Source organism: Mauremys reevesii, linkage group 5 (genome assembly GCF_016161935.1).
Source record: "Mauremys reevesii isolate NIE-2019 linkage group 5, ASM1616193v1, whole genome shotgun sequence".
NCBI lineage: Eukaryota > Metazoa > Chordata > Testudines > Geoemydidae > Mauremys > Mauremys reevesii.
In genome coordinates this window covers 112910960-112937983 of record NC_052627.1, presented here as the reverse complement: position 1 = coordinate 112937983, position 27024 = coordinate 112910960, and the positions used below count along the sequence as shown (strand labels likewise).

Below are 27024 nucleotides of genomic sequence, written 5' to 3'. Positions count from 1 at the left end.
CAGCTCAAGGCAATGGGCCACTTTGTAAAGCGCAAGCTGTCTGATAAGTATGGGTAGGAGATTTTAGGATTTTTGTGCTTCCTCATTTGGACATTAACTTTGCTCTTAAGTATTTCCCCCCAACTGACAGACAGATTAGTAAAACAAAGGAAGGTCAAAATAAACAGAAAACTAACTCTTGTATTGAAGTCCATGGCACTCCAAGGCAGACACAGATCACAAAGCCTGAGCAAGAGGCCATTTTGGGTGGGGAAATGTGTTTCAGGTGCACTCTCCTAATGTCTTCTGTAACCCCAGGCAACCAGTGTGCACTGCTTGTAATCTTGCAGGTGCATCACCTTGTGGTAAGCAAATGTAGGCATCCTGAGGAATACTGATCTACATATTATGAAGTCACTGAGGGGATGGAGAGGATAAAACAAGGTTGCTTAGCCAAGATCCACTGACAAAAATCAAAGTACACCCTTTAAACAAGACACTGCTCACAATTGATCTTTATAATATGATCATGCCTCTCCTTTCTTGCGTGCTTGGTTTATGCTGTAGGTTTACGCTCATTTCATATGGTGAAGATTTCCTTTCTCACCATAAGGGCTAGAGACTAGTTATGTGCCTAAGTCCCATTGATCTCAATAGTTTTCAGGATCTGGACTTGAGTTTATCTATATCTGGGAGTCGGCCATCAGTACCCAGAAATGGGGCTAATAATATCTCCCTGTATCACAGGGGTATTGTGAGGATAAATACAAGATGCTTTGAGATCTACTGATGAAAAGTGAAAACAACAGGAGATCTTGTGGCACCTTAGAGACTAACAAATGTATTTGGGCATAAGCTTTTGTGGGCTAGAACCCACTTCATTAGTTACATGGAGTGGAAAATACGGTAGCAGGTACATGAAAAGATGGGAGTTGCCTTACCAAGTGGGGAGTCAGTCTAAAAAGACAATTCAATTAACAGTAGACAACAAAGGGAGGAAAAATCACTTTTGTAGTGGTAATGAGGGTGGCCCATTTCAAACAGTTGACAAGAAGGTGTGAGTAACAGTAGGGAGAAATTAGTATGGGGGCAATTAAGTTTTTGTAATGACCCATCCACTCCCAGTCTTTATTCAGGCCTAATTTGATGGTGTCCAATTTGCAAATTAATTCCAGTTCTGCAGTTTCACATTGGAGTCTGTTTTTGAAGTTTTTTTGTTGAAGAATTTCCACTTTTAAGTCTGTTATTGATTGACCAGGGAGACTGAAGTGCTCTCCTACTGGCTTTTGAATATTATAATTCCTGATGTCAGATTTGTGTCCATTTATTCTTTTGCGTAGATACTGTCTGGTTTGGCCAATGTACATGGCAGAGTGGCATTGCTGGCACATATCACATTGGTAGATGTGCAGGTGAACGAGCCCCTGGTGGTGTGGCTGATGTGGTTAGGTCCTATGAAAAAAGTGCTATATGAGAGCTGGGTATCATTACCATTCAAATGCAGACAAGGAAAACTGCTATTTGCGCTGGGTGAGCTTACCAAGGGTAAGTTCAAGTGGTAAAATCAGTTATTCCCCACTGGTAGCTGAGTTGAAGTTACTCCCAAATATGAACAAGACCTTAATTTTAAATGAAAGGTTATATTTTTCTTCAAGGTGGCAGCTGCATATTCACAGTGGTGGGATGCATGCTATTGCTTCCACTGTGCTGCTGAAATTCAAGCACCTCCTGGAAAGTACTACCTGTTAGGGGCATACACGCATGCTTTTGTGGCATCAATAGTTTAGAGCTGAGGTTAATAAAGAACTATGTGGCCTCTACTACCCAAAATTTCTTCTTCTCCACAGCTAGCTGCCTTTGCCCAGAACAAGTTCACATTTTTAAATTCCATAAATCCCCTAATTTTAATTGTTTAGTGGCATTAGAGTTAGTAGTGTTAGGTGTGTAACCATGCAAATGACTTAGGGTGGGATTTTTATAAATGCTCAGCCTTGGCCTACCTTCCCTCTTGACTTCAATGGGAGCATTGTTAGACTATTGTTGAATGCTTATGAAAATCCAACTCTTCATTTTCATTTGGGAAGGGACTCTTGGACCACTTGGTCATGGCCAAACAATCAATTTGTAATTACCTGGAGGATAATAGGGTTATAAGGAACAGCTAGCATGGATTTGTCAAGAACAAATCATGCCAGACTAACCTAATTTTCTTCTTTGCTAGGGTTGCTGGCCTAGTGGATAGGGGGGAAGCAGTAGATCTGATATTGATTTTAGTAAGGTTTTAGACACAGTCCCACCGAGATTCTCATAAGCAAGCTAGGGAAATGTGATCTAAAAGAGTGCTTCTCAACCAGGGGTGCATGTACTCTTGGGGGTATGCAGAGGTCTTCCAGGGGGTACATCAACTCACCTAGATATCTGCCTAGTTTTACAACAGGCTACATAAAAAGCACTAAGTCAGTACAAATGAAAATTTCATACCGAGAATGACTTGTTTATACTGTTCTATATAATAGACACTGAAACGTAAGCACAATATTTATATGATAAAAATGAGAACATAAGTAATTTTTCAGTAATAGGGCGCTGTGACACTTTTGGATTTTTGTCTGATTTTGTAAGCAAGTAATATTTAAGTGAGGTGAAACTTGAGGGTACGAAGACAAATCAGACTTCTGAAAGGGGTATAGTAGTCTGGAAAGGTTGAGAGCCACTGGTCTAAAAGAAATTACTATAAGGCGAGTGCAAAACGGGTTGAAAAACTGTTCTCAAATAGCAGTTACCAGTGATTCGCTGTCAAACTGAGAGGATGTATCTATTAGGGTCCTGCAGGGGTCAATCCTGGGTCCAGTACTATTCAATATTTTCATTAATGACTTGGATAATGGAGTGGAGAGTCTGCTTATAAAATTTGTGGATGACATCAAGCTACAGGGAGTTGCAAGCACTTTGTAGGAAAGGATTAAAATTCAAAACATCCTTGACTAGTTGGAGAATTGGTCTGAATACAGCTAGATGAAATTCAATAAAGTGCAAAATCAGGGCCGTCCCTAGGAGAGTGTGGGGCCCAGGACTTAGGTGCTGAGTTTCTATCTGCCAGGGTGTGCTCTGCCCAGGTCCCACCCCCACTCCACCCCTTCCCCAAGGCCCCACCCTGCCCTGCCTCTTCCCTTCCCTGCCCAGTTCCGCCCCCAAGCACACTGCACCCTCACTCCTCCTCCACAGTGCCTCCAGACTCCGTGAAACAGCTGATTGGCGGTTGTTGCTGGGAGGAAGTGGGAGGCGCTGATTGGTGGGGCCAACCAGCAGGCGGGAGGCGCAGGAGGGGAGGAGGAGGAGGTTGGTAAAGGGACTCCTCTCCCCCCTGGCCAGCCGCCTCACCTCCCTGCCCGCCTCCTCGTGAAGCATGGGGCCCCCCAAAGCACAGGGCCTGGGGCGGTCGCCCCAATTCGCCATACCTTAGGGATGACTCTGCAAAATCCTTCACTTAGGGAGAAAAAATCAAATGCACAACTACAAAATGGGGAATAACTGGCTAGGTGGCAGTACTGCTGAAAAGGATCTGGGGTTTATAGTGGATCACAAATTGAAAGAGAGTCAAAGAGGTGACACAACTGCAAAAAAGGCTAGGATTCTGGGGTATATTAACAGGAATGTCATATGTAAGACACAGGAAGTAATTGTCCTGCTGTAGTCGGCACTGGTGAGGCCTCAGCTGGTATACTATGTCCAGTTCTGGGCACCACACTTTGGGGAATAATGTTGATAAACTGGAGAGAGTCCAGAGATGAGCAACAAAAATTATAAAAGGTTTAGAAAACCTGACCTATGAAGAAAGGTTAAAAACAAACAATCCTGTAGGCATGTTTAGTCTTGAGAAAAGAAGACTGAGGAGAGACCTGATCACAGTCTTCAAAATGTTAAGGGCTGCTGTAAGGAGGGCTGCGATCAATTGTTCTCCATGTCCACTAAAGGTCAGACAAGTTGTAATGGGCTTAATCTTCAGCAAGGGAGATTTAGGTTAGGTATTAAGAAAAATGTTCTAACAGTAAGGGTAGTTAAGATCTGGAATAGGCTTCCAAGGAAGGTTGTGAAATCCCCATCATAGGAAGTTTTTAAAAACAGCTTGGACAAACACCTGTCAGAGGTGATCTAGGTTTACTTGATCCTGCCACAGTTCAATGGACTGGACTTGATGACTTCTCAAGGTCCCTTTTAGCCCTACATTTCTAGGATTCTGTGTTATGCCCCTCCATGTTCCTAGAGGTAGACACATGTTCACATCTCAGGATTCCCATTTCACAGATGGCTACTCCCAGTGTGGGCCTACCCTCCTTGAGCCCGCACTAATAGACAACAGAGGTTCTATGCCTTCCTCTTCTAGGAGGCCATCCTGGTCTGTGGATCCGGCGTCAGAGTAGCTGTCTATCCCCATGAAGGGACAGTAGGCTGCCTTTGGCTGCAAAGCCAAGCAAGTCAGGGATAATCCCAGTGTTGAAAAGAGCACTGGAGAGATCAGGACCATAGCTGTATTGCTAAGTCTTCAATGGGCACTAAGTCTATAGGTGAAAACCTGGTTCCAAAACTCCCATTGAAGTCAAAGGAGCCAGGATTTCACCCTTAATCTTTAGACTGAAAAACTGAGCAAATTTGACTTGGAAGTAATGAGAGAATATACTTGTAAACCCACAATATCCTATTCTGAGAATCACCTTTAGAGCCATTTAAAGTGATAATACAAAGTATATTTTGATTCTGACTTTTGCTCTCTAAGGGCCAAGACATAATTTTTTTCTATCATTTACTTTTTTCTCTTTGGCAAATAATTGATTTATTTTCCCTTCTGTTTCTCAGGGAATACAAACCAAATGGATTTTCCTTCATTGACTGTGTTGTTGTCATAAGCATTACTGATAATGTCAATGTCATCAGCACAATTCTAGTAAATACAGTTCATTAGTTAACCTGGTGGGTATATGGCCATCTTTTCAGCAGCAAAACAAAGCTTGTGGGAGATCAGCATTTACAATGGATATTATTTGCTTTTTAAAAGTTTCTTGGCGGAGTAGCAGATTCCAGAAATAGGTTTTTAGGATCTACAGGATACTCCTACACCACCACAGAGCATTTTATGGTAGGTGGAATTTTGGGCCTAACCTGCTTGTCTATATCTCTTTCAATCACTGGGAGATCAATTCTGATTTTTGTTTTGCGGGGGGGAAACCCTAAAAAATTAGGTGTATCTCAGAGTACTATAACAGCAGCAGCATTTACATTACACACTGCTGTTTTCTTTGGCAATCTTGCACGTACAAAATATCCAGATCCGTGCTCCATGTTCTGACAAAGATGGCCACTGTTCACGTCTTAGCTCTGGCTAAGTATAGGTTTCCTATGAGGTTTGTTCTGGTTCTCCAATCCAAGATGGGATTCTAATTATTTTTTTCTTTATAGGGCACTGGACTAAGACTCAGGAGATACTCTCTGTGCCTCCGTTTTCCTTTTGCAACCTTTATCCGTCTGATCTATATAGACTGTACACTCTTTGAAGCAGGAAATGTCTCTCACTCTTCGTATAGTGGTAAGTGCAATGGGATCTGATCTGGGTTAGGGCTGCTCTGTGCTACCATAATGCAAATATTAAATAAAAATAACCCAGAACAGTGACTAAGACTAAGTATCAAACTCATTTTAATTTGCTAAAACTGGACATTCTAAATAATCTAGCCAACATATGCATTAGCAAGAGATACAATTAATATAATATATACTTGTATTTCTAATAATCTATTTGTGATTGATGGAATCCAAAATTACATATACACCCACAATATTGTATGCCTGCAATACATATTACAAGATGAGGCAGTTAGGGTTACAGCTTTGTTTGAACTGAAAAACATATTACCATATTATTCCTCAGTCAAAAATTGTATGGCTGTTACATTACTAAGATGTATCCTACATGTTTAACAAAATGCTGTATACATAATATATGAGAGGGAATTGCAATTCCCACTGAGCTGTGTTCTCCCACACAGTGTTGAGATGGATAAATAAGATGAATAATATTTCTACCTTATAAGCAACATTTTACAAATTATTCTTGACTTTGTTAGTAAACAAAAATATTACCTATACTGTAGTGAAATCTGCCCCCACAAATGGAAATGATATAGGAAGGACTTCTCTGAAGCAATGGCTATTGTAGTTGATCAATTAACTTTGGCAATGCTTGTATCCCTAGTCAGAGTTTATTGAATTGAACCAATGAATAAACCACAGCTGAGTGAGTGTAATCCATTCATTGGTTTGTGGAGCCAAAGTCACGCAGTGTGTCACAAATCCATATGATGCCCCCAAGTGCACTTGAGAATATACTATAGGGAACAAACTTGCAACGGTAAAGGGATTAACAAGATGACTGAGCAGGTCTCTTCCACCTCTAATGTCTATGATTTTACATTTGGATCCCTGAGTTAGCTAAAAGATGTGCAGAATTAGCATGTACTGAGACAGCTCACTATTGATTATGCATATGAGGAAACTCATGTATGTTTTTTAATTTCAGCAAGTACATTTCATACACTGTACTTATGAAATATGCCCTTTATTTATTACTATTTGTTATTTGTATTACTGTAGTTCCTAGGAGCCCTCATCATGAACCAGGACCCCATTGTGCTAGGCCCTGTACAAACAGAGCCAAAATACTGTCCCTGCCCCGAAGAACTTACAACCTAAGAATAAAACGAGACAACAAATGGATAGACAGATAGATGGGGGAGTACAGGTAGACAGTGAGACAGTATTGGTCAGCATGATAGGCAGTGGTCTCTGCACACCAGCAGCCTAATCATTGTCAATTCTTTTTTGTAGACATCACAGCAAAGAAGAGTTTTGAGGATGGATTTGAAGGTGGATAATGAGGTAGCTTTGCAGACCTTTATGGGAAGTATTTCCCAAGCATATGGAGCAGCATGGGAGAACGCATACATGTGATTGTTTGAAAATTTAATAAGTGGGTGATGGAGGCTGGCATCATGGGCCAATCAGAGGCAAGCACTGAAAGCAAATGAGAGATGAGAGGCTGGGGATTGCCCAAGAAGGGCCTTGAAAGTGAATACAAGCAACTTAATGTGTGATTTGATAGAGAAGGAGGAGCTAGTTAAGAGATTCAAAGAGAGGGGTGATATGGTCAAAGCGACACGCTAGGGAAATTATCACTGCCGCAGCACTCTGAAGAGAGGGGCAAGAATGCATGTGCCAAGGCCAGAGAGAAGGCCGCTGTAGTAATTGAGACGCAAGATGATGACACCTTGAGCAAGAGGTTTAGCTTTGTGGGTGGATGAGAAGGGCTGTATCTTAGAAAAGATATGCAGAAAGAATCAGCCAGATTTAGATGTAGACTGGATATGAGGACTTAGGGAGAGGTCCAGGTCAAAGATGACACCCATGTTATGGGCCTGCGTGACAGACCTGATGGTGACTGATTGAGAAAGGAGGAAGTGGGCAGGACATGGAGCGTGGCAAGAGCAGTCACTCTGTTTTAGCCACATATAGCTTGATTTGAAGGCTAGACATCCATGAGGAGATGTCAGAGACACAGGCCAAGATTTTAGATTAGAAGATTTAGAAGGAGACAGGTCTTTAGTTGGGAGGTAGTCCTGTGAGTTGTCACCATACACATGACAGTTGAATTTGTGTGTGGATGAGATTACCCAGAGGTGAGGGATGAAGAGAGAAGAACCTTGGGGAACCTCCACAGAAAGTTGTAGAAGGGGATGAAGAGGATCCTCTGAAGGTCCTGCTGAAGGTGCGATTAGAAAGGCAGGATGAGAAACTGGAGAGGACAGTCACAAAGCCAAGGGAAGACAAGATTTCAAGAAGAGCATCGCTGACCGTCACAGATGGCTGATATGTGTACTTGGGATGGGCTAGGTCAGTGGTTCTCAACCTTTCCAGGATACTGTACCCCCTTTTCAGGAGTCCGATTTGTCTTGCGTACCCTTAAGTTTCACCTCACTTAGCTAATTGCTTACAAAATCAGACATAAAAATACAAAAGTGTCACAGCACACTATTACTGAAAAATTGCTAAATTTCTCATTTTACCATATCATTATAAAATATATCAATTGGAATAAAATATTGTACTTACATTTCAGTGTACAGGATATAGAGCAGTATAAACAAGTTATTCTCAGTATGAAATTTTAGTTTGTACTGACTTCACTAGTGCTTTTTATGTAGCCTGTTGTAAAACTAGGCAAATATCTAGATGAGTTGATGTACCCCCTGGAAGACCTCTAAGTACCCCTGGGGGTACACATACCCCTGATTGATAACCACTGGTCTAGGTAAAGTTGGTCTTGCCTCAGCACGGGGGAATGGACTAGATGACCTCTCAAGGTCCCTTCCAACCCTTCATTTCTATGATTCTGTGGTAGGGCAAGGAGGATGAGAAGGGAGTATTGGTTCTGATCTTTAGCTAGAAAAAAGTCAGAGACTCTGGGAGAGCAGTTTCAGTGGAATACAAGGGGCTGAAGCTAGATTTGCCTAGGATAGAATTGGAGGAGTGGAACTCCAGACAGCGATTGAAGACAGTGAGGTCAATGAGATTAGAGATGAAATGGAGATAGGGCAGTAGTTGGAAAGGCAAACAGAGTCAAAGGTTTTTTTAAGATGGAAGAGACTAGATCAGAATTTCTCAACAACTGGTCCGTGGACCTGCGCCGTTCCCTGAGATCTCCCTGACACATTTTAGGAAGGCAGCAAGCTAGTCCTTGGTATCAAAAAGGTTGAGAAACTCTGGACTAGAGCATGTTTGTGTTTTGAGGAGAAAGAGCCAGAGGAGAGTGGGAGGGGAAAGGAGGGAATGAAAGTGGGCACATGGGAGATGGGATGGGGTCACTGGAGGGGTTAGAGGAGAGCAGATGAGAAACTTCGGCATTTGTGACAGGGGAGAAGAAGGCGAGAATTGTAGGAGGGGAAGGGAAGGCAAGGCAAGCTCTCAGGAGGGATAGGGCCATGTCATATTTTGTCAATTTTCTCTTGGAAGAAATTGGCACAATTGTGTGTGGAGAGAGAAGTGGAGGCAAAGAGGAGGGGAGGGTTTGAGAAGTGACTCAAAGGTGGTGAAAAGGCAGCTGGGAGAGCAAGTGTGGGATTCAGTTAAGTTGGAGAAGTGGAGTTGTTTAGCCAGAGGGCTGAACTGAAGGAGGAGAGAATTAATTTGTAGCAGAGGAAGTCAGTCTGGTCACGGGATTTCCAACAGAGTCACTCTGCAATGTGAGAGCAGGAGCAGAGGAAATGGATGTTGGGGGTGAGCCAGAGCTGGCAGTTGTCAGGGAGGACCTTGTGATAGGAGAAGGGGCAAAAGAATCAAGGATGGAGAAGAGTGAAAAATGGAGAGAGTCAATAACCATATCAATGGACAAAAGGGAAGAGAGGAGAGATCTGCGAGCAGATAAGTAATCAACACTGACAGACTGACTGTCACAGAAAAGCCAACTGACAGAGCGTGATACAATGGGATAGTTTCAGACAGAATATGTGAATAAGAAGTATAAAGAGCTAATTTCCCTCTCTTACTAAAAATATACCTCTTTGAGCATATGCACTGAGAAAATGCTTCTCTGTTCTAATGGCCATTGAGGAGGACAGCAGTATCCCAAACCAGCTACAGTTCTGCATAGCCCCCACTGCATAGGTTCTTCTGTTCTTTGGTGATCTGCATTTCCAGAACAGTGATCGTACTCTTAAAAAAATGTCCCTATATAGGACCCAGTCCTACCCAGAGATCTTCATGTCATATAGCAATCTGCTTGCTCAGCACTTTCTGTGAGCAAATAACTTGTGACTGCTGTACTGAATAGCTTGTAGCCGTTCATCCTGCTCAGCCCCAGCCCACCCCATAATGCTACAACCTGCAGAGCAGGAAAAGGAGTATATATTATTAGAGGTTGAGAAAAGGAGTGCCAAAGACTGACAGAGCCCTGCACTTTGCACACTAGATACACAAAATGAGCGCTAGCCATCAGAGAGTTTGTGATCGGTTTAATCGCCAGCTTATGCGTAACTGTTGTCATAGATAGATTGCTACCGGTGGTTACAGTAGAAGAGTATAAGGAATGAGGTCATTATGAAGTACCTTGCCACATTCACAAATCAGAAGTTGCCACTGCAGGACCTCCTAGTTGTATGTTGATTTCACTTGTCTTCTAGACTTTGTTTTTAACAAAACAAAATTAATCTTCCACTACAGCCCCGATCACTGATGTGTTGTAGGAACCTTCCACAAACACCAGTTTTTAAGTTTAGTTTTGGTGCCCAGGTCTCTTTTCACATTTCTTGGCAAGCCACAGAAACAGAGCTGTTAGTAAAGTACCCAGTGTGTCTAGGCCACAGCTAAGTCCACTGTGCAGTGGAATACTCTTATCTAATTCTCAAGATCCTGACTGCTTTATGACAATCTGACTTGGTACTACCAAACTCTCCACTCCTGGAGTAATACACATCACTTAAATTTCTTTCTATTGTCTCATAAAAGGGGAAAATAAGCTACAGGGGAGCATTTTAGCGAGACAGATTCTACCCTCAAAACTATCTACCACAATTGGGTGCTTGAAAATATTTTTGTTTATGCGCCACAGATAACCTAAGTTATCAACTGCATGTTCAATCCATGTTTCATCACACTGGTTTGGTCATGACATAAGTGAGAGGAGGAATATTCCACATTTCTGCTGTTTTTCGTGAAAAGCTGCAGAGCTCCTTCAGTCAGTGCCAATGAAGAAAAGGAATTATGAGTAGAAGTGCTTAGCCCTAAGATCTTTTCATTCATAGATGTTGAAATTTGGTTTTACTATTCTCTACAAATACTAGACTTGACTAAGACACACTAGAATTTCATGCATTCTTTATTTCCTTCTCCTATTCCCACGTTTATGTTTTTTTCTACGCTGCTTCATGAATGGAGTGATACATTCCCATGTATTCCCAATACACTGGCTCCCCCCTTGTTTCTCATTCATATCTCTCCTAAAAAAACCCTCACTTCTCCCAGAAGGATGCAAAAGGCAGACTATTAAATTAACTATATCTTATAAAACAAATACTGTTCTTTCCTCAGGGTTTTCTGTTGCATGTCATTTTGCTATGTCTGCTCAATTGATTGTAAAATCCTCCTCCTAATAGTGTGTCTTGTACAGAATCAAGCGACTAGTGCACAACATATAATACACATCCCTGGTGTGGAGGTATACAGTCATGGAACAGCAATCTTTAGCTAAAGTTAGTGATCTCTGAGAAAATGCTATACTTGTTTGTGCCTTTTTAAAAAAAAACAAACTAGTGGGCAGGCAACAGAACAAACAACCTAGTAGTGGAATTGGTCACCATTGGCTTGATTCATTAAGTCAAATTCTGCTCTGATTTACTTGCTCTGGAATCTCATTGAGTTCATTGACATTACAAAGATGTAAATCAGCAGAATTTGGTCCATGGAGCGTGCACCCTGAATGCTACCACAAGCAAAATGTAAAAATGATACTCATGTAGTTTGTAGTAAGTAGTTGTAGTGTTACATAGTGAACTGAAAAGAAGCCCTGGTTGTGCAAATAGGAAGTATGCTAAACTTGTCTCTACTGGCAGTTATTCTTAGCAATTATACTAGAATAAAATCTTGTTTACTGTAATAAAATTGAGGCAAATTCTGCTCTCAGTCATACCAATACAACTCACCTTTGTAACAGAGCAGACTATGGCCAAATTTGGACCAAATACATCCCTGTTGCAATAGAATAGAGTTGTACCAAGGATGAATGCGGCCTAATATGTTTAAATAATATTAAGGTTGTGACAAACAAAGGAGGTGTGGCGGGAGGAACAAGTAGACAGGGCAACCTATGTCCTGTTGTGACCAGAGTATGTATCAATCATGTCAAGTTCTCAGTCTGAGAGGGGGTTTAGGGATTGGAGGTACTGTAGAGGCTTCTCTCCATATGGAAATGGAGAAAGTGATACGGTTCTAGCAAGGTGCACACTCCAACCAACAGGACTGGACAGCAGATTACTAGGATTTTCATTTTCACCACTGCTTAAGTATAAATTTTTGTTTCTTTACAAAGAGGAGTAAGTCCCTTTCTTTTAAAAAATAATTTAAACGAGAAAATTACTCGTGCATATTGACATGTTCAGCCTTAAAGACGCTGCATACTCATCTGCCATGTATAGTCGTCTTTGCAATTTGTGGTTCATTGCCACAGTCAACTGAATTGGTTCTTTTGGAGCCATTGCAATTTATCATGTCAATGCAGCTGAAAACACTTTAACATACCATGTGTCACACCCTGTCAAGTTATCAGCTGATGCTCCCAAATCAGGATTAGGAACAGTGCTGATGCAGAACAATGCAGCAATTGCTTGTGCAACAAAAGCTTTCATAAAAAGACACACACTCTGCTGAAATAAAGAAGAAAGTGTTAGTTGTTGTTGTTTGCCAGCTGTCCTACCAGTTTATTTATTCAAAGGCACTCAGTCCTCTACGTATCTGTGTTTAATGCAAAAAGAGGCTGCACCTGCATGTAGTGAAGAGAGAATAGCTCCTTTAAATCAAACAGATCTCAGACCACTAATCCTTTTTTTTAAACAAACCAATAATCTTTGCAAATACACACTGGCTACTGCTAGTATTGAGCTTATTACATCTGAAGATCTGAAAGCACATGGCAAACATTAGTGAATTAACCTTAGCAGCAGCCTTGTAAGGTAGTTAAGTATTAATTATTGTTATGCAGATGGAGAAACTGAAGCTCAGAGAGGTTAAGTGACGTACTCAAGGATACCTGACACGCGTGGCAGAGGTGGAAATAGAATTCAATTCCTTGAATCATAAACCCATCCTTCTTCCCTAACGTACAAACCAAGAAAACAAAAGTGACAATCAGTATGTGACAGACTTTTAAGGGTGGGTTTTAATTAAATTGTCAGATATTCATGTTGAAATGGATGAAGAAATGTTTGTGTTAATAAATACACCTGGTAGTTAATCTTCGGTGAATGATCAAAAACTATCAGGTTGGAGACAAAGAGGAAGACCTGACGGTGTTAAAAGCAGTAACATAAAATATGCAAAAAAACAGTGATTCTCTGGTTATTCTATATTAATACTGTACTAAGGTTGTGTCTACACTATGGAGACTATACCAGCACAGCCAAATCTCCATAGTGAAAATGCAGCCTACACTGATGCAATGGGTTTTTCCATTGGAGTAGACAAACCACTTCCCTAGACAAAAAGTTAGCTACGTTGATGGATGCACCTTCCATCTACATAGCTGCATCTACATTAGGCGTTAGGTCCGTTTAGCTGTGTTGGTCAGGGGTGAGGTTTTTCATACCCCTGACTGACTGACATAGCTATGTCAACCTAACTTGTAAGGCCCACCCTTAGAGATGACCTGGGTGGGAATGAAAGAATGGTAATAAAGAGGTAAAATCTACTCATTCAAAATCGTTGAGAAAGGGGATATGAATCTCAGACATATGAGAATTAAGAAATGTAATCAGTGATTAAGAAATGTGGTGTTCTAGACTGGAATATTTGAACATGTGGAAGATATTCACCAATCTATTTTTCAAATCTGGATGCCTAAAGTTAAGCTCCTAAATTCACATTTAGACTCTTAAATAAAAATGACCCTGAGTTTCAGATTTAAATAGCACCCACAAATCGGACTGGAGTAGATGGGAGCTGCAGGTGCTCAGATTCTCTAGAACAGCGGTTCTTAAAGTGTGGGGCAGGACCCCAAAGTGGGTGGTGACCCCTTTTGAATGGGGTTGCCAGGCCTGGCTTAGACTTGCTGGGGCCTGGAGCTGAAGCCCAAGCCCCACTGCCCAGGCCAAAGCCTGAGGGCTTCAGCCCTGAGCAGCAGGGCTCAGGTTACAGGCCCCCTGCCAGGGGCTGAAGCCCTGAGCGGTGGGGCTTGGGCTTCGGCCCCCCACCCGGGGCAGTGGGGCTCGACGGGCTCAGGCTTCTATCCCCTCTCCTGGGGTCATGAAGTAATTTTTGTTGTCAGAAGCGGGTCGTGGTGCAATGAAGTTTGAGAACCCCTGGCCTAGAAGTAAATCGAGATAGAGCTTTTAGTGGTCTTTTCACAGGTTAATCTTGCTTGTGATTTTAGTTCATTTAAATCACAAAAGTCATTCTTGTCTGCTTTGTCAAAACACAGTAATGTTTTGGCTATTGTACAAATTGCGACTACACATGGATTTCAGATAGCATCCAAAATGCACAAAGTTACATATATATTCAAGTGACCTTTTATTAATTGAGAGTATTAGGTGCCATTTTAAGGATAAGACCAGTTTCAACTAAATACCAATTTACCTGCTGAACCACTTATTTAAAAAAAAAAAAAAGTCTTCACCGAGCATTCTGGGATATGATTATAGACTTCTCTTTGGCCTTGAACCAGTTGGTCTGGAGCCAAAGGAGGTGTATAATATAATGCCACAGTTTTATATTTAGGCAAAAGTCATTAGAAATGAAAAAGTTATGTAATTCCTCAGAGAAAGCAAAGGAAAAAAATAGGACAAATAATACGCAAAAACTGCAGTTAGCCTGCAGCTAAATCAAATCAATTTATCTTTTAAAAAAATATTAGGACAAAGTCTTATATAATGCAGGAAGAAAAAGCTCTTCTACAACGAAATGTAATTATAAACAGATTAATATATTAAACACACTGCCTTTACATTTGTTACACAATTTTGAGCTCATTATCATTTGAGTGTGTAAATAGAATTTGTTTATGCAAATAGATTGATTGGGCACTCATATCTAACGACCATTTTTCTGCATGCTAATATAGAGGCCAGGGTGAAAATTTGGACCTCTTCAGATCTTTATTTTGTGTGTGTACTTTTTAGTTAATTTTGCAGATACAGCCTGGCAGATATACAATTTTCAAGTAATTTTTGCTCTAATTTCAATAGCCATAGGCTGAAATTTTCAAAAGGGACTATTGATTTTGGGCACCTCAATTGTTGGGTACCCAAACTGAAGCACCTTAGAAGAAGCCTGATTTTCAGAAACCATTGAGGAGGAACCCTCTTTGAAGATCAGATCCCTTTACAGGTGTCTTAATTTGAGACACCTAAAATCATTAGTCACTTCTGAGAATTTAAACCACGATTCCTAAATGTGCTCAGTTCTTGATGGGGATAGAAATGTGGTTGCAATTATTTGGAGGCAATACTGAAACTTCACAAGCTCCTCAGGACAAGGACCTTGGGTAACATTTTCAAAAGCACCTAAATAGCACAGGCCATATTTACACTTGGGCCTGGTCTACAGTACGATTGTAGGTCGAATTTAGCAGCGTTACCTCGATTTAACACTGCACCCCATCCACACGACCAAGCCCTTTTTTCCGACTTAAAGGACTCTATAAAACGATTTCTTTACTCCACCTCCGACGAGGGGATTAATGCTGAAATCGGCCTTGCCAGGTCGAATTTGGGGTAGTGTGGACGCAATTCGACGGTATTGGCCTCCGGGAGCTATCCCAGAGTGCTCCATTGTGACCGCTCTGGACAGCACCCTCAACTCAGATGCACTGGCCAGGTGGACAGGAAAAGGCCTGCGAACTTTTGAATTTCATTTCCTGTTTGGCCAGCGTGGCGAGCTGATCAGCACAGGTGACCATGCAGAGCTCATCAGCATGATGTGCACATTGTCGGGTCAATTTCTTGTTTTAATCCACTCCATCTATCTTTTACATCTTAGGCTGGCAGCAGACGGTGCAGTATGACTGCTAGCCATTGTCATCTCCTGGCTGCTCACCAGAAGATGGTGCAGTACGATTGCTAGCCATTGTCATCTCCTGGGTGCTCGGCAGAAGATGGGAATGACCTGGCTGAGTCGCTCCCATGTCTGTCCAGGCGCCCATGACCGACCTCACTAAGGTCAGCTAAAAGAGCACCCAGGAATACAACAACGATGGCTACCAATCGTAATGCACCGTCTGCTGCCAAAAGGCAATGAGCTGCTGCTGCGTAGCAATGCAGACCCACGTCTGCCAGCACCCAGGAGACATACGGTGACGGTGAGCTGAGCAGGCTCCATGCTTGCCATGATGTGGCGTCTGCACAAATAACCCAGGAAAAATAGCGTGAAATGATTGTCTGCCGTTGCTTTCAGGAGGGAGGGAGGGAGAGGGGGCCCTGACGACATGAACCCAGAACCACCCGCTACACTGTTTTTGCCCCATTAGGCATTGGGATCTCAACCCAGAATTCCAGTGGGCAGTGGAGACTGGGGGAACTGTGGGATAGCTACCCACAGTGCAATGCTCCAGAAGTTGACGCTAGCCTCGGTACTGTTGATGCAGTCCGCTGACTTAATGCACTTAGAGCATTTTGTGTGGGGACACACACAATCGACTGTATAAAAACTATTTCTAAAAAAAAACTTCTATAAATTCGACCTAATTTCATAGTGTAGACATACCCTTGGAGTGCTTTACCTATATAGGAATACCAGTATACTATGCTGGCAAAGTGTGTCTAGTGTGGACACAGCTATGCTGGTCAACCTGTGCTTTGTACTGGTACAGTAAAACCACCCCACATAAGCAAACTAAACTATATAACTAAAAGCACAATTTTGTGGGCATAATAGTATCTGTACTAGGGGCTTCTGCCAGTACAGCTATGTGGGTCAGGGATCACACCTCTTCACACCCTTGAGCAACACAGCTATGGTAGAAGAAGTCTTTAGTGCAGACAGAGCCTAAGAAGCCTAAATTTCATTTTCAAAAGGGACTTAGGTTCAGATTTTAAGATATTTATGCACCTAAAGATGTAGGTGCCTAGTGGGATTTTCAGAAGTGCCTATGCACCTGACTACCAATGAAATCATTAGAAAATCACTAGGAGTTGGGTGCCTAGGACCAGAGCTGTCCCTTGGGTATGGCAAATCAGGGCTGCGCTTTGGGGGGCCCCGCGGGTGGGGAGGTGAGGTGGGCGGGTGAGCAGGGGGTAGGGTGGCGAGGTGGAGCCCCCTACTAAAATCTACCCCCAGTGCCTCCTGCCTGCCAGAGGGCCCTCCAATCAGCATCTCACCCTCCCTCACAGCGCCTACTGCCTGCCACAAATAAGATGTTTCGTGGCGTCAGGAGGTACTGGAGGGGAGGGGGAAGGAGCGAGGATGCGGCGCACTCGGGGGAGTGGGCGAGAGTGGGAAGAAGCAGGGTAGGCATGGTGCCTTGGGGGAAGGGGTGGAGTGGGGGCAGGGCCTGGGCAGAGCCAGGGGGAGCACTCCCTGGCAGATAGGCGCAGAGTTGCTAATGTCCTGGGCCCTGCACCCCCCTAGAACCTTTTGAAAATCCCACTAGACACCTGTCTCTGTTTATGTTTATCTTATGGACTGGACTTTAGAGCTACAGATGCAGGTAAGGGTCTAGTAAGATTTACAAAAGCACCTATGTGAGTTAGGCTTCTAATTCCCATTGAAAATCAATGGAATTATGATTAATGAACAATATGTTTGTCTACTAAACAAATCATGCCAGATTAACTAGATTATTTTGACTGAATTACTAGATAGAATGAATGAATGGAATGCAGCAGTGTATATTGCAATTAAACTTTTTTGCAAAATTTTAAATACAGTGGACTGAAAACTTGAAAAAGGATTGCAAATAAAGATAACTAGAAAACAGCAATTAATTGAGTCAGGAGATGTCTGTCAGGATGCCACTGGAAATGATGTGAGGCTGTTTTATTTATAATCCTCATGAATAATCTGGTAGGAGTAGGGGCATTTTACCTAATATGTATTGCTATTCCTACAGGATACTATTTTGTTTCCACACTCTGGATGCACACGGGTTATTTGCTTTAATGGAAAATGCATATGAAAAACCTTTATCCAGAGTGATGAATGTACCATATGTACACATCTTTATAAGATTAGAGCCCTATTGTGGCTTAAAGTGCTGAGTTTCTCCTCTCCTTGTAATCCATTTTGGTTCCTTTACACTGACAGTCCCTGCAAGTGGAGATCCTTTGAAGAGGCATAACCGAAAAAATGCAGCAGGTAGTATAAGTAGCGACTCAGGGAGAAAAGTAAGCGTTAGACCCACAAGATGTTGTCGCTTAAGGGATAACTCCTGTTCTAGTAGTTGAAAAAATGAAAAGCATGGCCAGCCGCATCCAGATAGCACAGATGTCAACTAGCACACAACTACTGATATTCAGATTTCTGCCTCATGTAATGCAGCCAGAGAGCAAAATACTTGGAGAGAATAATATTTGAAAATCTTTTCTCCTTGTCTTCAATAAAATATTCATTACTGATGGTAATTTATTTAATTGCTAATTTTTATATTATATATTGCTATTTTACATTATTTTATAAAGGTCCCATCAGAGGCATCAGATACTAGACATTTTAGAAAAAAACAAAATAAATGTCTCAAAATGGCTAAAAATGAAAAGGCCCAGGATCTGGCCAGTTAAAAAATACATCAGAGTGGGTTGTGATGATTTGGAGTTTTGAAGGAGAATTATCCAAAAAAGAAAAGATTGTGAAAAATAAGAGACATGACCAAGAATGAACTGGCCCAGATTGAAGGGCTTCATACCATGAATTAAAGACTGCATCAGAAGAACTCTGCCAAATATATTCAGGAAGTCCCTTGAATCAATATCCTGAATCAGAACTGACAACAAGGACATCCAACTGCCTAAAAGGAACATAGGGGGAGCAAGATGTCTTAAGTGCTAGACTGAGGACAGAATGAGGGTAGCAGATGTTACTAATGCCTTTGCCTCCTTCACGAGGGGAAAACCATATTCTGCAGCTTCCGAGAACACTTGCAGAGCATTTTCCATATTCAAAGCACTAGACAAACATGAATTAAGTAATCCTCACAACATCCTATGCAATAAGTAAAATTGAATTCCAGAGAAGTCCAAGTAGGAGCAAATTAGCCAAATGCTGAATGCTTGTCTTGAGGACAAAGAGAGCTAAAAGGACAGCTTCTGGAGTATGTGGAAATGATAAAAGTTATCTGAGGTACTGGTGCAATATGGACTTCCACGCTGAAGCTCCTTAATTCTGGACCTTGCACCTCAAATAGAAGGGTGCACAAATCTCTCAATTTCCTATAGGCATTTTGCTCAATTCACTGAATTGCCTCAGTTTAATTCTGATTGAACTTGAGCCAGTTGCCCCTTACTCAAGCAAAAAAGTCCACAGGTTAATGAGATAGTTGAGACAGCTCAACAGGTAAAGAGACAAGCAGCTGTGTATCACTGGTGATATCTCAGCCCTTTACAATCCTTTAGAATATCTCCTAGTATTCTCATATATAAAATTATGTAATCATAAAAAACTAGGGCTGGAAGGGACTTCAAGACATCATTAGTTCATCCCCCTGCACTGAGACAGGATTAAGTATACTTAGACCATCCCTGACAAATCTGTTCTTTGAAACCTTCTCTTTAAACCAGCCCTGAACATGCCTGAAGACTATCAGGTCCTTCCTCAGCCTTCTCTAGACTAAACATGCCCAGTCCTTTGAACCATTCCTGATAGATCATGTTTTCTAAACCGTTGATATTTTTCTCTCTCTCATCTGAACTCTTTCCAGTCTATTCACATCTTTCTTAAAGAGTGTGCCCAAATGTTGAATATTGGGGGTCAGGGGAATTGTGGCACCCCATAAAGGGAACTCAGGTGATGATATGGCAAGTGTCCATCACCAGCTTTGAGGCCTTTTGTAATAAGAATGAGCTCAACCACTGAAGAGCTGTTTTGACCATTACTGCCACATGTCGCAACCTACCCATCAATACCGTTTTCAATGGTATAAAAGCTTGCCAGTAGATCAGTAGCAGCAAGGACAGGAAACTTTCTGCCATTGTTCATGGATGACTGTTCTTCAGTGTGGCCATTGCTATGTCATTAAATGGTCTTGATCCAAATGGAAAGATGTTAAAAAAACCATACTGGATTTAAAAGTCTTGACTTTCTCGGAGATCTTCTCTCCAGTCTCTAATCTTTGCCTTTGGTAGAAGGTTATCAAGACGTCAATCTAAATAGCTTCTATATGACCCCCCAAAAAGCTTTTTAAAACAGTGGGCTCACCATGATGCTTTCAGGCTGGGATTTTCAAAGGAGACTTTGGCCTATTCTACACACAATTTTTGTACTGGTTATAACCATCATTGATTTTTTAAAAACTGAATAGTTATACCAGTACAACCCCTGGGGTGAACACAGTTATACCACTATAAAGGCACCTTATACTGGTCTAGCTTTTTACTTTTCCCATATGGGAATAGCTATGCTAATATAAAGCACCTTTATACAATTATAAAATCATCCATAGTAGGGGTTGTACTGGTATAACTATGACGGTTTTAGTTAAATCAATATAACTTTTGTGGGTAGACAAACCCTAAGAGAATTAGACACCCCAATTTCACTGGAAATTGAGGACCAGATTTGTAATGGTATTTAGATGCCTAAAGATGCTGATAGATGCCTAGTTGGGTTTTAAAAAACATCTGGGCACCTAAGGAGTTGGGTATCGTTGAAAATCCCCTAGGTTCCTAGTTGCATCTTTAGGTGCCTAAATACCTTTGTGATTCTGGCCCTAGGTTCTAGGCTTACAAAAGGACTTAAGCACCTAATTTGCACTTTAGGTACCTAAATCCCAGAATCAGTCCCCACCGGTATTCACAAAACCCCTACTCAATTGGCCCAGAATTCTATCGGCACCTAAACTCATTTGATGTCTAAATTTTTGCATTAAAACTTCCCAAGATGCCTACATTTCTGCCTCACCGCACCAAGTGTCCAGACACCTAAGCAAGCCATGAATGGGGCGTTCCTCCACCTAACTTGTTGGCAAGGCCCGGACAAATAAGCATGCTCAGATCTCACCTATTAGATTGGGCCCCTATAGGTGAGCTTACACAAAACAGCAGGGTGGGGGTAGGGAAAGAAGAGGGCTCACTTGAGATGGTGCTCTGGTACATCTCTTGGTACTCACCTGAGATATAGGAGACATCCAGTTCTAGACCCCCGTTACCTGAAAGAGAAAGACTTTGAATAGGCATCTGCCACCTCTTATGTGAGCATCCTAACCACTGGAATATAGCATATTCTTATGTGGGGCTCCTTCAGTCTCTTCTATTGAAGCTGTTTCACAGAGAATAAATAATTTTAAAAAATCATTGGAGCATGAGGACTGGATCTTGGGTCTCCCACACGAGTGCTCTAACCACCAGGCTACAGAATCATTCCTATGTTTTCTCTCTCTCTCTCTGGCCCAATAGTCAAGCTATTGAAGTGTAACTGAATAATAGAAGAATCATTGGGCAGGGACAGCACAAGCACAAGATTGACTCTGTGCTCTGTAAAGCACTGACCTGAGAGACACAGAATTTAGTCCTCCTGTTCCTATGGATGTTTTAATTATTTATCCACAGTGGAACAGGTTCAACAGAGGAGACCAAGGGAACCACATCAGAATATTCCATAGCCCTATACACTTAAGACATGTAGAAAACAAGATGCTCTTAAATAACTATTTTAACTTGTGTAATAGGTAAAATATACCTTTAGCTGCTTTCTAAACTTTCAGAGGTGCTTGGGCTTTAGCAATTCAGTTCCTACTGACTTTAGAGGATATATGGGAGTTAAATCCTGTTCAACTTAGGTAAATTTTTCCTAACAGTGACACAGGTAGTAACAAGATAATACCAATTATGATGATAAACATTCTTACTGCTAATGGTAAATCAATAAAATGTAATTGGCTTCTATATCCAAAGCCACTACAAAAGCTGTGTTATTTGACACATAGCACTTTATAGTTTCCTTTATAGCTTTCAGTGTTGTACACAGATTTAAGACCAACTGAGGTGGTATGAGCCTTATTTTACTAGCTTCAAAACTACATTGTATAAACCCAAATTATAAAGGCATCTGCGGCAGTTGCATAATTAAGGTTGTGTTGAGATTTGCACTTAGGGCAGGATTAAAATCCTTGGTTTACACTTTAATGCTTGATTTTAGTCTGCACATTTGGCACAATAATGTTTTATTGATTTTTCTACATAATTTTTTTCAGGAAAATATCTACTGTTGTAGAGAAAACACTTTCAAATGCTCCCTTTCTGCCCATATTTCTTTGGGCTACTCTAGCTAAACAACCACACTCCTACAATCCTACAAATTCTCTTACTCTGATACATTGGACGTAGCATAGGCTACTTCTGAAGTTTTAAAAGAAGTCAATCCTTTGATTCAGGATAGCTGGTTTGAGCTGCACTGAGAGCAGCTGATGGAAATGTCAAGTTCTGCACCTTCTTCTGTTTTTCTGATGATGCCAGCTTGCTCACTAGTCCATTCATCCCAAAGACTTCAGGGCAATAGGCTCGGCAGTAGCAGGCAAAGCTGGCACGTTGCCTAGAGCTCTAGGGGCCTTCGGGCTTGCACAGGCCTTTGGGAAGACGGGATAAAACTCTGTGCTGTGCCATTCAGAAACCCAGCACAGAAGTTACAGCCCAGCAGTAGGATGGACTGAGGAGGCACTTCCCTAGTTAGTCTCATGATGGAGGTTTGAGGCCCCATGGTGCAAATTGGCACATTTAAAGAAACCCTATTGTAAACTATGTCCACATTAAAAAAAATCCTTCTAATCACAATCTTCCTACACATCATTTCAACATAACCATCAACTAATAATCTACAATTTACACATAAACCTTCTATTTCAGTTCAAGTCCCATTTTTAACCTTTCTACGCAGCAAGAGATAAGGGAAGGCCATCTTGTGTAAAGGTGGAGGCATGGGTGAGATAACGAGTAGAAAACAATGCTGGGTCTAGGTTGCAAGGGCAATGACTAAATTAGGGATTTTCTGGCTTTTTATGTTTGTAACAGGGCATGCTGGCCTATTACATGCAGGCCTTTTACTAATTTCAGCCCAGAAAGAGGCATTTTAGGAGTTGTAGATCATGGAAACTATGGGAGCAGAGGCAGGTCTATAAATCATTTCCCTCTTCTGACTGAGACCTGTGCTGAAGGAGCTGAGAAAAGAGACCTGAGAACTCTGTGAGGAGATAGAGGAGTAAAATTGTTCATTTGGTAAAGGATGGCTTGTGAGTCCCCCACTCCAAAGGGTGAAGATTTTGGATTTTTAAGAAAGGGTGTTGACTTGGTAGTTTTGAGGGTTGTGTTATCATAGAATATCAGGGTTGGAAGGGACCTTAGGAGATCCTCTAGTCCAACCCCTTGCTCAAAACAGGACAAATCCCCAGACTCTTCCCCTGCATGTTCCCTAAAGGGCCCCCCTCAAGGATTGAACTCACAACCCTGGGTTTAGTAGGCCAATGCTCAAACCACTGAGCTATCTCTCCCCCTCTGGAAGGGATGGTGTAATTCAGTTTGGTAAAGGGAGCAAGGGAGACAATGAAGTAGCAGCAGCACCTGCTTTTAAACTATTTTTCAAATTTCAACTATATTTAAATACTGTTGTGCTGGAAGAACTCAATGGCTGCCATCTTTGATCCACAGACAATTGCAGACCTGGTTAAAGCCAATTGGTGTGCTAAGCACCCTTGTTTCAGTCTAAGTGGAAGGTGTAATTAATACTCCTTAATGTAGTGATAGCTGGAAACAGTAGGAGGCTATTGGCCCAGTGTTTTGAGCAGATGGCAAAGCTTGAGCAGGGCTAAGCCATGTGGTGCGAGGGGTTTTCCTGGGATTGGTTACAAGCAGGAGGGCTGGGAAAATGTTTGTCAAGCTGTGTGTTAGATGCAGAAAGCCAGGATGCAGCAATTGAAACAATCAAGCATGGCCCTGAGTGAGGTCAGAGACACAGAGCAACTGGTGCACAGAACTGACTGGAGGACACATTTGGAAATAGTGAACAAGAAAGGCATGCTGTGTGTTCTTACTATAATCAGGGAAACAGGATTTTGCACATTCTTTGTAACAGGATGGATCGATCTAAATGAAAGTGATTTAAAGTGCTGATTTTATTATTTATATAACAAGCAGGAAACCTTGATTTAAAACATCAATTTTAATCTTGGTTTATATTTGTACTTTTCCTAAAGAGATGTTTTAAGGAGAATCAACATGTTGCTTTGCAATTAAATATAACCTTTACACTAAATTTGGTACTCTTTTTTGCTAACCAGGATATACTATCTATGCACGCTTTTTATACAAGTAATTATTTACCTTAAATTATATTTATTCAGATTCTTAAATTTTACATTTTAATTATGTTAGAAAATGGTTAATGATGCATTTCTTATTGAATAGATTAATTTTTTAATTGCAACTCACGTCAAGCAGCATTTGGATGGGAGCTGGAATTCAGTTAAAATTCATAAAACTTAGTATTTTAAAATAGTTTTATGTAAACTAATAAATAACCTTAAATGTGTGGGATACATAAGGAAAGTAGCAGAACATGTTTTGCATTTAAAACTGGTTTATTTTTAAACAAGGAAAGGTCTGTACTTGGAGTATTGAACTGATTGCTTCGGTTCATCATGTCCTTCAAGGTTTTAAAATTAGTAGATCCCAGCCTCACATATTATTTTTATTCACAGAGTGGTAGTGGAAACAAACTTTCATGCTTTTTCAACCACTTGGTTTCTTAACTTTGAATGAACTAGTCATTGAACTGAACTAGTCAAATAAACTGAAATGAAGACAATACAGTATTCCCTCTGTACCTGCAAAAGAGCCTACAGCTGTCAAAAGCTGGTTTCAACAAATTCCGGTTCCATGTGCTTAGCCAGTGACTTCCACCAATTCAGTGGTTTGATTTTCTTTAGAGCTTTGGCAGCAAATACTGGCTTGAATATTTTTTATTTAACTTTAAATTATTTTAATAGATTATACTAAATTGAGGCCTTAATATAGGTTTAATAATTTCAAATTTATATATATATTTAAAAGAAATGTATTTAAATTTTAAAAATCTAAATAAATAAACCAAATTTTTTAAATATTTTAATCCATACTGCATTGTAAATAAACAGGATTGTACCAAAGAATATATCTGACTCATATAATCAATTTCTCCTCCTCACAGAAACAATCCTACAAGGCCCAGAATATTGGCTAATCACCCAGGCCAATCAGACTACAATATGTATAGGGGTAGATGTTATTGAGAAGCCTATATTGTTTTTAATGAAATATTTGGTGGAATATAGATAATACAACTAAATAAAACTGAGCATTGATATTCTTTTGCACAGTCTTACATCATTGCTTCTGGTGAACTTAGTTATCCCTGGAGAACTGCAAAATATAAAAACCAGAAGAATATATTGAATGTATTTAGCTAAATCAATGACTCATAAAATATAGCACTGATTTTTCAGACTAAACAAGAACATAAATTGCCAAGACACACAGTGATAACCCACATTATGAAACTTGATACGCTATCCGTTCATAATAGCCACAGATTGAAGCCTGCACAAATCCTTGCTATTGGTGGAAATGGTGACTGCTCCAGCTTTTACTCTAACAGCAAGCATTGTCAAGAAATCACTTTGTTACAGTTTGTTAGAGTTCCAGATTTCAACCCAGTTTATTAACTGCATAACCACACACTAATATAGATGAACAGGTTTTATAATTGCTGACAGTGTATAGAACAAGAGTTTTCTGACTGCATACAGAGTACTATATGTATAAACAAACCAGGCTTACCGGTAATTACTGAATTGGAGCCATGGTATTGGTCATGCAGTCATCTGAAGCAAGACACAAAAATATAATTCACTTGTGTTAAATGAGGCTTTATTGCCACCTGGTGGACAATTGCCAGTAACTGATTTGAAAAAAAAAAAAACCACCATGAAAATGAGTTAAGATGGATAGACTTGTAAACACAGGGCCAAGTTAATTCTGGGTGAATCTGTGATTTCATTAGTGTTACATAGGGGATGCGTTTAGCCCACAATCCATGGAAGAAAGTTGCTTAACAATCTAAACCCACAAGGCACAAAGCTATTGATTACATAATGCATTATTGCAAACCCCAAGAACTCAAATCATGAGACTCTAAAAAATATTTTTTGGGGTTCACTTTATTTGCCTTTTAGTTTGAGTATTTAGTATACATTTGGTTTGTGATTTCAAGCTTTCCTCTGCAATCATGAGGGCCAAAAGTTTTTTTTCCCCCATAAAAACTCCAGTTTTCACAAGTGCATATCTCCAGGAGCTGGAGCTTTAAGAAAAACCTCCAAATATTATGAGACTTGCAATTAAACTCATGAAAGTTGGCCCAACACTGATGATAGGTGCCTAGGTCTCTTATTCAAAACAGTCCAACATGTTAATTCTTCTGTGAATCTACAGCAGTGATTCTCAACCTATTTACCATTGTGGGCTGCATATGCAACTCTCTATGTGTTATGTGGGCCACATCCACACAAGATATATACTACCTGTATGGCCCTGAGGATATCACATGGGCCGCAGTTGTGTGCTCATTGGGCCACAAGCGGCCTGCGGGCCACTGGTTGAGAACCACTGATCTACAGTAACCAATTCTATTGCAGCAGCCATAGTTTAACATAAGCAGGGCCAGACCTAGATTTTCAAGGTACCCCATCCAGATTCCACTCCCACTACCCCCATGGCTGCACTCCTCACCTTTACTAAACACAGTGCTTAATCTGTGCCAGGCCTGAGCACCTCTCCCAGCACCTCTAAGCATGGCAGTTCATAGCCCGAGCACCTCTGGGTTTGCTGCATCAGTTTTGAATGTAAAACATTGCTTGAGCCCTGGCACCTCTTTCATTACAAATTAAGCATTGACTCAACAGCACAACCCTACCCACACCTGCCTCTGGTTTAATTGTTTTGTAGCCCTCCCCTGTCCATTCTGTGAGGATTCTTAGGCCAAAGGGGTTCAGGAGGGTGAGAAAGAGTGAGTGCATGCACAAGAAATTTGACTTCTCAGATCATGTTTAAGATCAGGCAC

The 27024-nt window shown here is 41.1% G+C and overlaps 2 long non-coding RNA genes across 2 annotated transcripts; one reads left to right on the top strand and one right to left on the bottom strand.

The window, feature by feature from the left end:
* Window positions 1-5087: 5087 nt before the first annotated feature.
* LOC120406033 lies at window positions 5088-12947 on the top strand. Its single transcript, XR_005599046.1, has 4 exons — window positions 5088-5113; window positions 5434-5560; window positions 6859-6909; window positions 12779-12947. It is a non-coding gene; the product is annotated as an uncharacterized LOC120406033 (long non-coding RNA).
* A 12282-nt stretch (window positions 12948-25229) lies between these two features.
* Window positions 25230-26798, bottom strand: LOC120406032. The gene is made up of 3 exons (XR_005599045.1): window positions 26694-26798; window positions 25746-25789; window positions 25230-25328 (listed from the first exon to the last, which is right to left on the bottom strand). It is a non-coding gene; the product is annotated as an uncharacterized LOC120406032 (long non-coding RNA).
* Between the last annotated feature and the right edge of the window lie 226 nt (window positions 26799-27024).